At 39.4% G+C, this 14,352-nt stretch overlaps 1 long non-coding RNA gene across 1 annotated transcript; it reads left to right on the plus strand.

Moving 5' to 3' along the window:
* Nucleotides 1–3,163: 3,163 nt before the first annotated feature.
* Nucleotides 3,164–13,242, plus strand: LOC127663979 (uncharacterized). Its single transcript, XR_007973079.1, has 4 exons — nt 3,164–3,531; nt 4,165–4,273; nt 9,832–9,914; nt 12,699–13,242. It is a non-coding gene; the product is annotated as an uncharacterized LOC127663979 (long non-coding RNA).
* The last annotated feature ends 1,110 nt before the right edge of the window (nt 13,243–14,352 follow it).

Below are 14,352 nucleotides of genomic sequence, written 5' to 3' on the forward strand. Positions count from 1 at the left end.
CATGATATGATGTCTCCCTACATGAGATTATTATAGTCTGGTACTGCAACATCATGGAAAACTGAAAAAGTTGTATTTTCTGGAAAATATCCTAGAGATGTGTGTTTCTGCTAGGCTTCCTGAAGAACCTTTGAGGATGCTGTGTCAGGCTTATACCATTAAAGTGCTGACTTTGTTCTGTGATGTTCACTGCATATTGAATCTTCAGTTCATCACAGATGTGAAAAGAACTTTGGTAACAAAGTGACCACCTCTCAAACCCTGGAAGACAAGAGAAGATGACTACAGCCCTGTGGAATTTGTCACATTTATAGAACATAAATAAGATGAGGAAGACTTTCTCCACTCCTCATACACCATGTCACCTGTTCCAGTTTGTCCAGTCCTACAACCAAGTTGTCCTGATGGATATACTACTGACTCAACAATCTTGCCACAAAACACAAGACAATACACCAGGGAAATCTGTCTGGCCTACACAGAGTAATGTGCTCACCTGAACATGGTTCCTACAGCATGTGATTTCCCTGAATTCTTCATGACCTAATCAATGAGAATAGTACTTGCATCCACCTCACACAAAGATACTGTCATGAACAAGGGATGGCAGGACAAACTCACTGCTGTTGGCATACTGGCAGAAAGAAGCTCACTATGACCTGTGGGTGGTCAACTATTCTCGTCAATGCTTCTGACTTTGGCCCTGTTCAGAAGTGAAGCTAATCACAACACATTGATGTTTCCCGCAAATTACACAGAATCCAATTTAAAAAAAATCTCTTTAACTATCATGTCTCCTTTAAATGTACATTTATTTTCTTTCTGTGTCTCTGTGTCTCTGTGTCTGTCTGTCTGTCTGTCTGTCTCTCTCTCTCTGTCTCTCTGTTTCTCTCTCTCTCTCTCTCTCTCTCTCTCTCTCTCTCTCTCTCTCTCTCTGTGTGTGTGTGTGTGTGTTTCTGTATATGTGTTTATTGTTTTGCTTCTAGAGTACATATGCTAGAGGTTCTCTCGAGTTCAGGAGCACTTGAAGGCATCAGGTATTTTCTACTACTATGTTAGATTCCATGATCAAACTCTGCTTGTCAGGCATGGTGCTAAGGTCCTTGTGCCTGAAAGCCAAGGCACATGTACTATTTAAAACAAAACAAAACAAAGCAAAACAAAACCCAAAACCTGCTGTGTATAATCAGGTGTGTTACATGTCTTCCTTGTGGTGTCCCGGATGCTGGACAAATTCTTTACTCCATACCTCTAAAGAAATATGACTCCTCATACCAAAAACACTTGATATTAGTACCTCTTCTTATAAAGCTGGACTAGGAGCTTCTTTAATATGTATGACAGAATGCTGTAAGGACTTCACTTTTTAAAGGTATAGTGCAAGTAAACACAGCCCCTGGGATTTATGAGTGCAATGGCTTATCCTGTCCAGAACAGACGTTTTCAAAGCGCTCCTCCTCATCTTCCACCTTTTATACTGTTTCTAGGTCATGTTATACTATAGCCTCTGAGTAGATAGGTCTGGTGTGTATTTGTGTGATTTAAATGTCTCATTTGGGGTCAAACACTTAACATTTGCTCTCAGCAACTTGAGGTAAATAAGGAAATAGGTATACATCTAAATAATAATAACAGTGATAATAATAATAATAATAAGAGTAGTAGCAATAAGAGTAATCATAATAAAAATGAGATTAAATTAGTCTATACATTGACAGATCCCCCTGCAAAAGTAGTTTCTCTGACCTCTGGGAAAAGTAGCACTAATCTATGAACATGAACACATTCAGGAAGCAGTTTGAAAGTATGTCCAAAATGACAGCAGTGTGTCTTTTCATGATCTGTTATGTACCAAGTGTGGGTTTAGGACCAGATTAAAGATCTAGGTATGGATTCCATCTTGTCTAATGGACAAAATTTTAACCAGAAAGTGTTGGTTACTGTTATAGCAAGACTGTCATGATTGCATCTGTAGGCATATCCTACCAAGCACGTTAGAATAATAGCATATAAAATCCACTAGTAGTCAGAACATGACTTTTCTCCCATGTATAGCACCACACTTCACAGAGAATGCAAGGCAACAGTCAGACATCTGCCAGACTCAGTTCATTTCTCTATGTACCAAGACTGAACTGTGGTTTCTTCAACAGTAGGTTCTTACCATCTACTTCTGGTATGTAACCAAGAGAAATAGTACTATCTTATATTGTTTATGTAGCTTCAGGGTTCACTGAATAAAAGTACAAAGTGGGTTTCTCACTCCTGGGACTGAATTTTTTGATCACAATCATCAGTTGCTGAAACAAGCTGCAAGTGTTCACTGCAGAGGGTCCTCCCTTTAGCTTAAGATTCATGGTCTCTAGCTTGGATATTGAAGCCTGTGGAAAGGGTGATTCCTATTGGATCCTCAAGAGCAGCCAGGGTCTCAGTAACCATTGCAATCTGAGAATAATGAACTCTCAATTATTTCCACAAGTCTGCACTCAAAAATGCATCATATAAGGATGCCACACTGATAACTGTTCCATCACTACATCACGAGGTTTTCTTACCACTGGTCCCTTTGCATGTCGGTGCCTAGATGAGTACAGAAAGTGAATCTCTAAGTGTCCTTTTTGCAATGCTTACATTCCAGTCCACATCTGTCCCAGACACACACTTTTTCTTCCCTTCTCCTATTAGATCCTTTCCTATGATTCTCACCTCTCCTTGCTTGTTGGTCTAAGTGAAGACACAAATTATGTCTTTTCATATCACAGCTGGCCCTGTATACATAGACACAACCCAATCCCCAGACTGACTTGCTGCTAGCCAGTGCAGAGTTGTAAGTGAGGTGGTACTATAAGTACAGGACTAGGCTGAGGGGCCAGGTAATCACTTGTAAATGTTCCTAGATCAAAACATGAGGAGGACACAAAGCATTCTGATCTCCAATGCTCTGTAGAGTACAAATTAATTTATAGACACAGCGTGAGGCTCCAGACATGGCTCATTCCAAAAAAAAATATCATTCAATATGGATCCTATTTGATCTCAGCTCCCATATGTTTGCTCATAAGTTCTCTACTCAATTTCTAATTTTCTCAGGTAACCTTGGCTCTAGTAATGAATTCATATACATTAATATAGACCAAAAATTCACATGCACAAAGTCTTCTGAGAAAAAATAGAAATCCTTAAACCTAGAACTCTATAAGTATGTACGTGCTCAAGAGCCTGCCTGGATTTCCTCAGTCTTGATGCATGTACCTCAAGGGATGTCAGGTGGGGGATCTGGCAGAGAACCCATGGGTAAGTAGAGAGTGTGGAGTTCTAGAAGAAGCTTAAAGTCCCTGAAAAAGCTAAGACAGCAAGAGAAGGAGAACATGGAATATTTTAACCAGTTGTGTATGGACTTCCTATTCAGACATAAGCTGTCCTTAATTTGAACCAGAGAAAGAATAATAGTATTTATGTTGTAGACTCTGAATGTGTTTTCTGGGGAGACCTTGTGGCTACAAGTTAAAGACCTGTTGGAGATAATGGAAGGTAGGAAATTTGCCAATTTTCCTATTCTTTAATCATGTAAGTCACTCAGAAGACAAAAAGTATGCTATTCTGCCTTACATCTCAAGTCCTGCTTCTTGGGATAGAGGGAGAAATATACCAAGATGTCTAGGTAGTTTGGATTACATAGTTAGACCTGATCAAAAGTAAAGCCAATTCTAGAGATGAGAGGAGGGATGTGCTGATATTTTGGTGATTCTCCATCAACAAGCAAAGAACCTCTCAGGTGATTTCATTAACTCAGAGCAGTTTATCCTCCTTGCTGCTGACATTTTCCTGTTAGCATAGTAAGAGGCATTTGTAGTCTATGAGATGTCAGGTGCAGTGACATTTCTGAATGACAATCATGCATTTTTTGAGGTAGAATTTCCATATAAGGCAGGCTGGCCACATGATTTTCTTGCCTCAGCTTCAGTGAGGTTTGAGTGACAGTGATGTTGATGTTCTATTTAGGCCTGAGTTACTAATATAGCATGCTCAAGTTCTGGACAACCAAACCTCACAAATCATCAATATAGGAACCAGAGGCTAAAAGATACTTCACAGTTAGGCAAAGGGACAGGTGACCATAAAGAAATACTCATTGCTCACAAGCTGTGTTGCCATGTCTCTTAGACAACTTACCTTTAATTGGTCAAGAGAGATTCCGAGGGAGCAGAGGGATGAAGTTTTCCACAGACTGACTGGAGCCAACTGTGGAGACAGAGATTCTAAGCTGAATGAAGTAAGTGGCATGCCTGTTGCTTTCTGTTGAATGCCTCTCCCCTCTCTGCCTTGTGAGAGCACTATTCATCTACCTCCATCTGTGACACTGCTATCTTGATAGATGTACAAGGCTGAAAGATTGGCAACCACACTTGTCATGCAGTTTGCATTCCAGGACCCTTAGCTATTTTATCCAGAGATATCTGAAAGAGAACATGATTGGACAGTGGTTGATGGAAGTCCAGGAAAATGAGGAAGCAGTGGATGCCACAGTTATCATGAGCTAACACACAAGTCCAGTTTCTTGCTGGCTCAGGGGAGTTTCTCAAGTGTACAGTAGATTAAATGGCTATACAGTTGTAAAAACCCTTTGAAGTATGTGTGTCTACATGTGCCTCTCTGTCACAGGTTTCTCCAATTGTGTGTGATACATGAGTATGTACAGAGATGAGGGTCTCCATGAGTGAGAGATTATGCTTGTAGATGTGAGCATTCATACATGTGTACTTAGTTCTGTGTGTGCCTTCTCTGCCTCTATGCATACAGCACGAGTAATAAATCAAAGACTTTGTTCTCAGGGGCTCTATTGCTGCCCTGAGAGCCTGTTACCAAGGCTCAAAGGGTATTTGTGCAAGAGAGAAATGTGAGAAGGCTGGGCTACACTTGTCAGGCAGGAAGGACCATTGTGTTTGGAAGAGGGATGGAAGCTTCTCTGGATTCCTCTATGTAGGAAACCATGAAATTGTCTATCAGTTTAATCATCCATACACCCAAGAAGCTGCATCACATATTGTTTTGCAGGGATGTATTGTTGTAAGCATAGATGAAAGCAGGGCTTTTCACAGAGCAGCTTACAGGAGAACTAAAACATAGATTTCTGTATTGGTCAAAGCTATAGGCATTTTAATGGGATAGCTCATTTAAACTTCAAGTTGTACAAAAATCTACCTACGCAATTGGGTCCTGTTGTTTACTGCTCTGTTCCCTATCTTCTGTTTCCATCAGTATCTTTTCATACTCCTGCATCTGCTTTTGTCCCCTCTGTTGTCTACTGCCCTGGTCAACCCCAGTAGTTTTGACCTGACTATTGGCTGTCAGATATTTATAATTAGCAATCAGCAATAAGGCAGTGCCAGAATATTTCTTGGATTGCCACTGGGCAATGACATTCCTGTTTTGAGCAAAACAGCAAAATTTAAATCAGCAAAATGTAAAATCTAAAACACAGTGATGGTTCAGAAATAACAGTATCAAACTCCTGCCATCACTTAGGTCTTTATCAGTACAGATTTAACAATTGAAAATATAGAGATACACCTTCACATACAGTAAGGAATGTCACCTGAACAATGGGAGGATATTTGCACACAGCATGCAAATGTGGATGTCAGAAGACAATTTCAGATGTTGCTTAATGTTACCTTCCACTTTCACGGTTGTGAGCCAGCTTATGAGGTACCAGAACTTCAGTAGGGTCTTCTGCAAGAGCAGTACATGCTCATAATCACTAAAGCATCTCTCTAAACCTCATCTAAGATACTTAACATTTGTTTGTTTGTTTGTTTGTTTGTGTGTTCAATATTGATCAGTAAAGGGATAAAAGTTTGGAAGTCAGCAGATAATTTCAGGAAGGTGGTTTCTTTTAGATCTGTATATTGAATTTAAGAATGAAACTTAGGCTACCACACTGAAAACCTCAACAAAGTAAGACTTGGCAAACCAATAGAAGAAAAGAGCTCAAGAGAAGACACAAGAAACTGAGACATATTTTTACACATTTAGGATTCTCATAAAAATACTAAAGTGTAAGGTAGGTTTTGGGAAGACTTTGTACACCCTATGTTTGCTGCCTCGGTATCTGTGTATACAAATAAGTTTTGATCAGTTGACTTAGAACGCTTTGTTCTCCTTGTGTCTAGTCTATCCTATGGAAAGTATATTATTTATTCTTATTTTTCTACTTCAGGATTTCCTGAGCTCTGAGGAGGGGTATTTAATGGAGAAATCTCATATGGAGTTGGGTGCTACTCTTTCGCACTGTCTCTCTCTCTCTGTCTCTGTCTCTGTCTCTCTCTTTCTATCTTGCTCTCTCTGTCTGTCTCTTTCTCTTTTCTCTGTGTGTGTCTGCCTGTCTGTTGGACATTCTGTATGTATCTCTGTCTCTCTGCCAGCATAATGTCTGATTTTCTGTCTTTGCATTTTCCACAACATATTCAAGAGAAACTGGGAAAGATCCTTGAGGACATGGGCACAGGGGGAAAGTTACAGAACATAATGTATATTCAATTAATGATGCCATTGTACCTTTTAAAATGGTAAAAATATAAAATATAAAAATGTAAATAATGATGCATTTGGAGCTTCTATTATGTGTATATTTACTTTCTTTAAAGAATTGGACCCTGAAAGTCTGTGTTCTCTCATTCAGCTTGGGAAAGAAATACCTATGCTGGCATTACCCTTAGCAAGGCTGGCTTTTTATAGACAGATTGATTTTTAGAGCAGCTGGGCAGAACAGACTGCTTCTGGAAAGCATGTAGCTGCAGGCTGATTTTGAGTGAGAGGGTAATACTATAAGTAGTGACAAACACATCAGATCACAGAAATGTCAACAGGCAATAAAAACGTCATACGTGTAGGAGAACAGGGGGAGGGAAGGGGGTTTATGGGACTTTTGGGGAGTGGGGGGCCAGAAAAGAGAAAATCATTTAAAATGTAAATAAAAATATATTGACTAAAAAAATGTATTTAAAAAAAGTAAAAAATCAGAACAGGGAAGTGGGAAGGGTTGGGTGGGAAAACAGGGGGAGGGAAGGGGACTGATGGGACTTTCGGGGACTGGGGGTCCAGAAAATGGGAAATAATTTGAAATGTAAATAAATATATCAATAAATTAAAAAAAATAAAAAAAAGAAATCTCAAAAAAAAAAAACCCTACAAATATAAGGTTATTTCCTTCACTTTCTAACACCTTTATAGTCCAATTAAATACATATTCAAATATGTCACAAAGTAGGAGGGTTTTCCTTCTCTACCAGTATGTCCTTAACTCAAGCAATCATGATTTTTTTTTTACTTCTACCAAAGTTTTTACATATTTTTGTGGTTATGGTATATATAATCTTTCAATGTTGCAATCTAGTCAATCAATTTCGAATTACACACACACACACACACACACACACACACACACACACACACATATATATATATATATATAGTATATTTTAACAATAATTACTGGAAATTTGCTTTTTACTTATCATAATGAAAGAAAATACAACTTCTTAAAAAAAAGAAATGCAGTTGGCCCACACTACTGTCTAATATTACTTGTGAATGGATGTTGAGAATTGTATTTCATATTGGGGTCACAGATAACTTCTGGTTCAAAGTTCAAAGTACTATAATGGTGAGACAATAGGAGCCTTTCCAAGAGTCCTTATTAGAACATAGGGTAACAAATGGATAAAGACAGCGAATCTAAAATAAGAACTGTGGGAGAGTCACAGGACATAAGATGAGTAGAGCATCTGGGAAAGGATCCTTCCACTCACCATCTGCACCCTGGAGCTGGGTGGTTTCATTGCCCTCTGAGCACAGCCTGCCAGGAGAGAGCTGGGATTCCAGCAGTGATGTCACTTCTGGGTCACTTTACCTCCAATAACAGTCCAGAGAGGGACAAGGAGCTCGTTTCATGGTTGTAGAAAGACAGCAAGAAGCTGCCATGCATGAATGAGATCGTGAACTCAACACTTCCAGTGACTCCATCATGGAACTGTAAACCTTCAAAATGTAAGAAAAGCATGTATGTTATGCTTTAAGTAATGACATGTTATTATATAAATGACACCTACTTTGTCTGAAACTGATGTAGCTGCTCTAGTTCATTTTTGTGTCTTTCACTGTCAACTTGGTACATCCTTCCAGACCCCTTTAGCCTAGATCCTTCTCAAAGGGGTACTAAATACTCATGGGAGGAAATATAGAAACAAAGTGTCAAGCAGAGAAGGAAGGAATGACCTTACAGGGACTGCCCTCAAATAGGAATCTATCCCATATACAGTTACCAAACCCAGACACTATTGTGCATGACAACAGTGCTAGCTGACAGGAGCCTGATATAGCAGTCTCATGAGAGGCCTTGCCAGTACCTTACAAATACAGAGGGGGATTCTCTCAGCCAACCATTGAACTGAGCAAAGGGTCCCCAATAGAGGAGTTAGAGAAAGGTTCCAAGGAGCTATAGGGGTTTGCATTCCAATAGGAGGAAGATTCTGTTCATCATGGCTGGGAGTACAGTATGCTGGAGTACAGCATTTTAGCCTTGCAGAAAGGCAAAAAAGAAGAAGGGATGTACTTCTCTGGTGGCTATCTCCTTTGCTACTGTTTATTCAACCTCAGCTTCCAGGTCAAGGGACACACAGTTCCCACATTCAGAGTGGAACACCTGCATCTGTTAATCCCACCTGGAAAGTCTCTAACACATATAACCAGAAATATGCTTCTACGATTTCTTAGATGATTCCAGTCAACTTGAAGGTGTATAAATCATCAAAACGTATTTAACAGTCCCTATTTATTATTATATACCTTTCTTCAACTTTAATTGAAAAGAGAGTGCTCAGGGAAATTAATTATCCCAGGAAGAAATTCTCATTAGCTGCAATTCCTGGCCAAAAGGCAAGAGAACTGTTGTCAAAATAATTTCACAGGAATACTTGAACATACATGTTTACAGCTGCAATGTTTCAAAGAGACAAGTAATAGAATGGGTATAGCTGCCAATTATCTGAAGAACAATGAAATAAAATGTATCATCATACATAACAGAATTTATTTAAAATATCTCAGTTATCCTTGAATGATTTCTTGATACACTTTTGAATATCAAAAGTATAAAATTAGAATTTTTGATACTCATACTTCAATATTAATTTTTTAAAAAATATTTTAAATGAAAATTATCAGTTCCAAACATTAGGCAGATACAATATTAAGAGTTAACAAATTTACACATTATGGAATCTTGAAATCAGCTTAATTAGCAAATCAATTACTTCAACCATTTGTCATTGGTTTGTGTTAAGACACTTAAAGTTCTAAGTATTTTATAATAAATGTATGAGACATTTTTAACTACAGTTACTCAACAGCTCAATATAAGCCATAATATCTATTTTCTCAGTAATACATCATATCCTACGACAGATTATTATTGGCACTGAATTATAAGCCAAACTTAGAAATCTTTGGAGGAATGCACTGAAAGATCCTATGATCCTACAAGCACAACTAAATGGGTGATCTAGTGAGATCTCAGAGACCAATGGCAACAGCAGTGTTGAGAGAGGAGGCTTGAGACTTTCTCAGCAATCAGGTTGAAGTCCTTTTACATCTAATCCTGCACAGGGATTTATCTGAGGTAAAAATGACTGAAAGATTAATCTTGATCTTCCCTTCACCTGTCACATCCACATCCTCCCTGGGAAGTGTGTCCACATTAATGTAATATAACATTAATTCCCAGTGAAGGAAAGGATCTCCTTTCCTAGCTTCTTGTTTATCTTGTGACAGGTGGGAACCTAGTGATACCTAGGCACTCAGACCAATGGAATCTACAGAAGAAAGGATCTTTCTCTACTGGAACAACAAATATGGTATGTCTCAATGCAGTTACAAATGAAGGTAATTTACATGGAATTATGAGAGACAAATTTAAAATGTAAATGTTATTTTTGTGTTTATACTAATGATCCTCAAATGTTTTCACCCAAGTGGACATATATCACTTTTTCTTTATATTGCCACTGGGATTAGATAACACAGGTCAATGCCCTTATCAGTTAGTCTTTAGACTGCATTGCACTCTGTGCTCAAACACTCTGACCCAAGAAAGTCATGCACAATGCTGTGATTCAAAGTGCTCAGATTACTCAACTGTTTTATTGCCTACTGAGGATTCTCAGGATTAGGTTCTGAACATTTTTGTTTGTTTGTTTTCTGTTTATTTGTTAGTATCTATTTCCTTTATTTAGATTTCAAATGTTATTACCTTTCCTTGTTACCCCTCCAAAAATCCCCTATCCCATTTCCCCTCCCCGTTTACCAACAATCCCCCACACACTTTCCTGACCTGGCATTCCCCTACACTGGGGCATCAAGCCTTCATAGGAGCAATGGCCTCTCCTCTCATTGATGTCTGAAATATCCATCCTCTGCTACATGAGTAGCTGGAGCCATGGGTTCTCTTTGTTTGGTGTTTTAAACCTTGGGATCTCTGGAGATACTGGTTGGTACTTCTTCCTCCTGTGAGGCTGAAAATCTCTTCATCTCTTTGGGTCCTTTCTCTAGCTGCTCCATTGAGGAACCTATGCTCAGTCTATCGGTTGGTTGTAAGCCATCGTGTGTTGATCCACCTTTCAAGAAGGATCAATGTACCCACACTTTGATATTACTCTTTCTTGAGCTTTATGTGATCTGTGAGTTGTATCTTGGGTGTTCTGAGCTTTTGGGCTAATATCCATTTATCAGCAAGTGATTACTGTGTGTTTTCTTTGTGATAGGTTACCTCACTCAGGATGATATTTTCAAGTTCCAACCACATGCCTAAGAATTTCATGAATTCATTCTTTTTAATAGCTGAGTAGGACTCCATTGTGTAAATTTAACACATTTTCTGTATCCATTCCTCTGAACTTCTTAGACAGCAGAAACTGAGTTTTCCTTCCTCATGGTCATGAAAATGCATTACGTTTCTATGTGTACAGAACCACTCATAGCTATGTGAAGTTTTCTGGTTCTCACTTCAATAAATAGGCTATTTGTAAGACAGCTCCTAAAGTTGAGCATTCCCTGAAAGCTCTTGTGCATTACATGTTTAATGGGGACAGACATCCCAATCCCAAGCTTACCACTTGATTACCATAATAAGGAAATCCCATGGTGGGATTATTTACCAAATTCATAAAACTCAATCACCACATGTGGGGTTCTATTCACTCTAATTTCTTTAGCAAAAGAGATCTGTGAATCCAACACAAACATGCAGCAATACAGATGCACAGAACTGTGTGTATGTGTTTGTGTTTGTGTGTGTGTGTGTGTGTGTGTTTATGTGCATGCATGTGCACGTGCGCTAGAGATCTGGAATGGCAGCAGGCCTGACCAATGATTTTGATCTTTCCTGTCTTTTTTTTTCTGTCTTAGAACATCCTCAGACATCATAATGTCACTCTACCTCCACAAGAGAGATTCCAAATCTTAAGTGCGCTAGAGCAGAACACTGAAATCAACAACAATTATTTGTTGGCTTCTTACATGAGCCTTAGGAAAAACTTCTTCAAAATGGCAGCCGACCTAGATAAATGTGGACAAGGAAAAGCCATCTTTGTGCTCTATCACAAATTTCTCACATGAGAACCTGCAGTTTCTACTCCTTTCCTGGAACTCTTCCCTTGTTCAACCTGTTGTTCTATTCAGGGTTCTCTCCTTGGCTGAAAGCTATGGCACTTGAGGCTGTCATCTCTTTGTCAGATTTCTGGCAGCTCACACACAGGCTTTTTCTTGCAATTCAAAGACATGAGGACTAAAGGTGGTGGTATCAATGAGTAAGGAATATTATTGGTAGTAGACTTAGTTCTTGAACCTGTGCACACATGGTCCAGATCATAGTAGAAGAAAAGGGGGCCAGAAAGCAGGGTGTATCTGATCTGGGAGGTGTTTTGGTTTCCAAATCTCCTCTCAAGAAGTCACTGGCTTGTCTCTGATGGGTGGCCAAGCTCAGTGAATTCCACGGGAGAGAGGTATGGCTTCCTACAGCTCCACAGTCACCAGAGGAGTGTGGACTACTTGGCATCAGTGTTGTTAAGCACAGTTAGGCTTTTTTCAAACTGGCTATCATATTGGGTAGGCAGAATAAAAAGTAGAAAGCAGAGCTGTCACCAGGAAATAACTATTTCAGCCTCAGTGACTGACAAGTGTGCTTTACCTATAGTAAGAGGATGGTAGAAAAGTCTCACCAACCATAAGAGGCCCTGAAAGGTGAAACAGAATATAAGGAGATACACGTGACTCTGAGGAGCTCAGGCACTGGGGAGGGGTTTTCTGGACATGATTTTATTGAACTTCTGAAGCCTGTGTGATGAGCAGATATAACACTTCCTTGTCTACAAAGATAAAGCTCAGGTTTACAGATGAGCTCAGGTACCACAGTTTGCATTATCCTTCTTTTATAACTCCTAGAACAAGGTTTCTCCTGGGTTTCCTCTGGTGCTTTCCAGCAAAATAAAGGCATTCTCTTGAGATTATAGTAAATCTCCCATTATTTCTTCTCTTTTCCAAAAATAAATCACTCTTACTAAGGAGTCATATAATTACCCAGACATCAGTTTCTTAGACTGAGTTTATGGTCATATCCTCTTCTTAAGCAGAATTTCTGACAGGTTTGTGAATCGGTTTTGAATCTTGGACAGACCTGAGGGTTGAAGCAGTTCACCAGCATCTTTCAGTGTTTCATCTGACTAGGTGCCAACAGCACAGTACCTCCAGGAACTAAGAACCTTCCGGTGTCTAGTCATTACCTGATGACATCTGATGAGGTTGTGCACTCCTGGTAAGCAATAAACAAACCTTCTATGTGGACAAAGATTCATATTGTGATTGGGAATGGAAGACTGTGAACACTCTTTATTTTCTAGTTTCAAATTTATGAGGACAACCAGTTTCCTCAAATTTCTGTGGGTCCATCTGGTTCCTCCTGAGTGCTGAGGTGAGAGTGGCACTAGGCCACTTTAGCAATGCCCATTGACAGTTGAATGTTTGCTGAATGTGCCACTTTAATGGAAGACTGTGGATATTCTCTTTCCAGGCCAAGGGATGGAAATGGATGTGGGATGTCAGCGTGCACCTTTTTAAATATGAGAAACATGTGAAACCAAGTATACAGAGACCAAATTTCCTTAGGTCCTCATTTAGACACATAATTTTCTCTGCACAGCTTTCTCTCTGTTCTATTCTGTTAAGACTCTATGTAGAAAAATCCCCACAGAAAAAAAGTACCAAGAGATTTTAGAGAATTTTAGAAGATCAAATATCCTCAAGGTAGGTTTTCATTCTCAATGTGGGTGACCAAAAATCTAAAGAGTAGTACAAGGCTAGCCACAGAAAAGCCACAGATGATGACACTAGATGGAATGGAGGAAAATTCTCCTTCAGGATTTCAGTACAAAGCAGGGGATGGCAGGGAATGGCGTTCAGGTCATGACTGAGATACTGCTGCCCTGCTAACTCATTTTCTTTGTCTTTTTGCTGACATTAGAACTGTTCTAATTATCCATTTTGGTTTGGTATTGCAGAGGACAAAACACGTTTTTAGGAGAGATGAGGACCTGAAAAGGGAATTACTAAAGGAATACTTGGAAGAATATCTAAGCTATTTGGCAGAGAAACTCAGTGTGAGAAGCATGGAGAGAGAAAAACTCTGTGTCACCTACTAAGTCTGTTCCCAGGACTGTCTTGTGCTGTGTCAGTGGAGTGTGTTATTTAATAAAAGGGCTCCACATGCAATGTGCATATGAAGCAAAGACACACAAACACACAAACACACAAACACACACACACACACACACACATACACACACACACACACTGGAGTGGCATACTGAGAAGACTCAGACCTAGCTTTACTGAAAACAGGAAATGAGTAAAGTAGAAGAATGGATTTTCAAACACACCAGGGATACAGGTCCTAGACTGAGATGCCAGACTTTAATAGAACTACATTTGGTTAATATCTGGGCTGACAAGAATTTGCTTGTAAGATTTAAAGCAGTGGCCTAAATAATTTTCCCTTCCTACAGAAGGACAAAGAGGAACTTTACCAAACAGCAGCCTTCTGGGAGGAGATAAGAAATATTCTAGTAACATGGGGATTATTCAAATGGGCTTTCTACCCATTTGGAAAAATGGATGGTTCTGAAGGAAACAAATTTGGGGAGGAGGGCCCTGGAGCACCATTAGCATAAAAGGAAGCTCAGCCTTCTTCAGTAACAACAAGGACCTTCAGCCCACCAGTGGTGTCTTCAGGAAAGAAAGCCT

Source organism: Apodemus sylvaticus, chromosome 13 (assembly GCF_947179515.1).
Source record: "Apodemus sylvaticus chromosome 13, mApoSyl1.1, whole genome shotgun sequence".
Taxonomy (NCBI): Eukaryota; Metazoa; Chordata; class Mammalia; order Rodentia; family Muridae; genus Apodemus; species Apodemus sylvaticus.